Source organism: Mchenga conophoros, linkage group LG2 (assembly GCF_057382185.1).
Source record: "Mchenga conophoros isolate Kocher_MC1m ecotype Shallow Benthic linkage group LG2, M_conophoros_male_GT1.1, whole genome shotgun sequence".
NCBI classification, from domain to species: domain Eukaryota; kingdom Metazoa; phylum Chordata; class Actinopteri; order Cichliformes; family Cichlidae; genus Mchenga; species Mchenga conophoros.
Window position 1 is genome coordinate 29,732,231 of NC_140527.1, and position 3,869 is coordinate 29,736,099.

The window sequence follows — 3,869 nt, forward strand, 5'->3', positions numbered from 1 at the left end:
GTACAAGCCGGTCTTAAACATCACATTGAGGCTCTCCAACCTCCACATGCAGTGAAAGACAGTGGAGGTGGAAAAATACATTAATTAACAATGATAGTGGTAGTTATGTGTAATAAAATCAAATTATACTATCATTACTTATAAAATTATAAAAACTGTGATCATGGGATGCATTATTATTTTTATTTTTTTCAGTTTCCTGCAACATTAATAATGTAAGCAGTGTGGTGTGGCATTTGATATTTCACTAGCTTTGTCAATACAGGGATAAGGGCATTTTGCTTGGAAAACAAAATGTTTTAGAAGAGGAGGGGGGTGTTTTTGTAATGTACTCAGTGGAAAACACTCTCAATTGCAAATGGGTTCCCATTAGGCTCACAAGAGCTGCACTGTCTGATTACAAGCTAATTAGCAGCTCATTTCATGCATGGTAAGTGCTGTTAGAATGGGCCTCTGATTTGATTCACTGCCCAGGCTTTTATTTCTCACTCGTAATTCACTTTAGCTCTTGCTGCTTTTTAGAATATTTTACTTTTCAACTGCAGCCTTTTAATAAAGTTCTCTTTCTGTGTGTGTGTGTGTGTGTGTGTGTGTGTGTGTGTGTGTGTGTGTGTGTGTGTGTGTGTGTGTGTGTGTGTGTAGGTGTGTGTGCATGTTTGTGTCTTTGGAGGTGAACGTGAGGCTTTATACAGGGGTTCCCAGGAAGATGATGGACTCCCACTCTGGCATGTATCTCATTTGTCCTTTTAGTTTGAGGCAGCAGCTCCCATCACTCCAGCTCTCCATTGCATTAGCACTGTTACCGCCTAAAAGAGGGGCAATCAAACGGTGAGAAAGCAAACATTCAGAGAGGTGTTTTAGGTTAGATTTTAACTGTAGATACTCAGCAGTACATTTCAGCGGGGGATAATGGTTTGCACACTGTGATAACAATGTCATCTTAATTTAATGGACTTAGCATTTTTTAAAAGAGTAGTTTGACATTTGGGGAAGTAGTTTTATTCATTTTCTTGATGGCAGTTTGATGAAAACAGATAATACCCTCATATCTGTGTGTTCAGAGTGAAGCTGGATACAACAGCTTGGCATAGGAAGCGCTAACTGAGAGAAAGCTTGCCTGACTCTGTCTCAGCTTTTGTTCTGGGCTGCCTTTGGACTTCAGAAACTTTCTACTGGCTCCAGTTTCATGTTGAAAAGAAAAGAAAGAGGTATTGAAAATATATATAAATATTTTGAAGAACCCAACGAGTCTCGCCATACATTTTTGCGAATAACAGAGAGGACTTGACCTTTATAATCATCTCCGATGACAGACTGGTAGGCCATGATCTCCACATGTACATCAGCAGAGCAGCTGACATTTTCATAGTCAGAATCTGCGGATAAACAAGCTGAAGCACTGAGACTCATGAACGTGTTTTACCCGGGCTTGGATCAGGTCAAATAAATTCAGTCAATTGAAAACATCAAAGAGTTGAATTTCTGCAACTGCAGGACCTCAAAAATTTGATTCCACTCTAGGTGAAATATTCATTCCCTTGCACAAGAACAGACAGTTTAACAGTTTAACTGCACACTTCTTTAAAAGAATGAAATTTAAATAGCCAGGCACTACTTTGTGTCTGACTACAGTATATCTGATTAAACCACAAGTCCTCTAAATCAGACACACACCCCTGTGACTGTTTACAAGCTTCGGTCTTGGTTTGATGGTTCCTCTCGCTTAGCTAGCTGCTTGAATATGATCTGAAACAGATTTTTGGGATTGGAGATTATCTGTTTACACAATACTAGATCAGTATTCTGAATAGCTCATATTTTAAAGACTACATTGTAATCTAACTAGTGTCTAGTCTGAACTTTATTTGCTGTTAACAAGAACATTGTTGCCGTCTGAAATTTCTCACCATGTTCCAGGTGAACTCCACAAGGGGGCGAGCCACCAAGAAGGTTTCATTGAACTTCTTTCCATCCAGATCAGGGAAGACTGTAGCCAGGCTCGAGCCAACATTTTGCACCACCATGTCCTAAATCATTTAAAGGATCAGTGAGTGTGTCTTCATTTCATTCCAGACTGCCAGCGGTTATATAAAGAGGGGGCAATTTAAAATAATTACCTGTCTGTTAAAGGGGAAGACCTCAAAGAAGAAGTCAGAAGTAATGGGAAAGGTTTTCTGCTTTTCCTCATCCTCTTTCATGATGTGCCGGTAGGCTGAGTTATCAAAGTTCAGCCTGTGTAGTGAAGCAGATGAGTGCTTCTTTTAAAAGTTTAAAGTTAAGTTTTCAAAAAACTGTGTTGAAAGAAGCATGAAGATCTTAACTTTAGAAAAAGGCAGCGGGGCATGAGGATTTGGTAACCACTGATTTCATGTTTTTATATTATATCTTAACTGTCACTTCCAAAATACATGCAGAAAAAAAAAAGTATCCAGTTGCAATAAATGAAAATAAAGAGTTCTTCCCACCACTTGATCTTCTATGTTTTTCTCTGTTTCCACACCTCATGGTAACATGGGAGTAGTCCCCAGTCATCTGCTCACAGAGCACCTCCACATGGATGTCAGTGTCATAAAATTGTTTCCACATCTGCCTCAGCTGACCCCTAGCAAAGTGTCCTATCGCTTACTCCTGCAGGGGACAGACAAAGAAAATCTAATGTCTTTCTAAAGAGATTAACCACGCAGCATTTCCTTGTCTCTACTCCAGCTTTTATGTCTGTTATGTCTCCTGTCTGCCCCAGCCCAACGCTGCAGTCAGTCCCCAACCACCTCCCCACCCCTGCTGTAGCAGACCTGTAGTGGAGGGTCACTCCTCCTCCTGGCAGAAGAAGGTTGGCGGCTGCACCTTGGGGTAGCAGGTATTCGTGAAAGTTATCAAGGCCATTGACAAAGTCACGTATGTGTCGGCACAGCACTTGGATGGAGAGAGAATGACTTTGGAAACCCTTTGTAATGTGCCCTGCAACAAAGCGTGTAATCCCTTTGTAAGTAACTGGAAATTCATTGTATTTTATTTGAATTTTAATGTAATTATATTTACCTACAAATACTTTAAGGTAGGTACACTAGAATAAGGGGGTGACAAGTCAGGTTTTTCTGGAAACAAATTAGAGTGCAATTACATTTAAGTACATTCTAGGTTGTTTTAAGTGATGCATAATTTCATGGTAATTTTGCTGAAAAACAAGATTTCCTCATCGTACATCATAAGTAAGCTGTAATTCTCAGAGCACAGGCCGTATTATGGACTGGATTAATTTAGCCTTTTTACATCTTTATTTTTTTAGCTTTATTTAATCCTGACTATGTTGATGTGCATGATGGATTGTCCCTTTATCATATGAATATAAACCCTCTGAGGATTGTTCTCCCTCACCGCCTTACAAGAAAAAACAAATCATCAAAGTTGCATCCCTAAATAATCGTAAAATGATGAAACAAAGCCTAATTTTTTTTTCTTCCTTTCACCATCACTGTTCTGAATCCCTACTACATCTCTACCATAAGGTGGGGAAAAATCTAAAGAGCTGATAAAATACAGTGAAATGCAATTTAACTACAGAGAAATTACACCTTTAGTCACATGTTACTCTGACTTTTTTAATAAAGTAATCATACAGGGACAAAGTCATTTAAGATGTTTAATGCAGAATATTTCATCCATTTTAAAAATAATCCAATCTGATGTTATTTCATCTTATCTCTGAATATCTTTCATTTACAGTCCATGTTTTAGTCCGCCAGCTATATCTAAGTGTTATTAGTCCTTTATTGCAGTTACACAAGCTATTCCAAACCCACCGATATCTTCTGGATATGGAAGAAGCTGCATGGTATTACACTCATGTAACACCCACTAGCAGAACAACA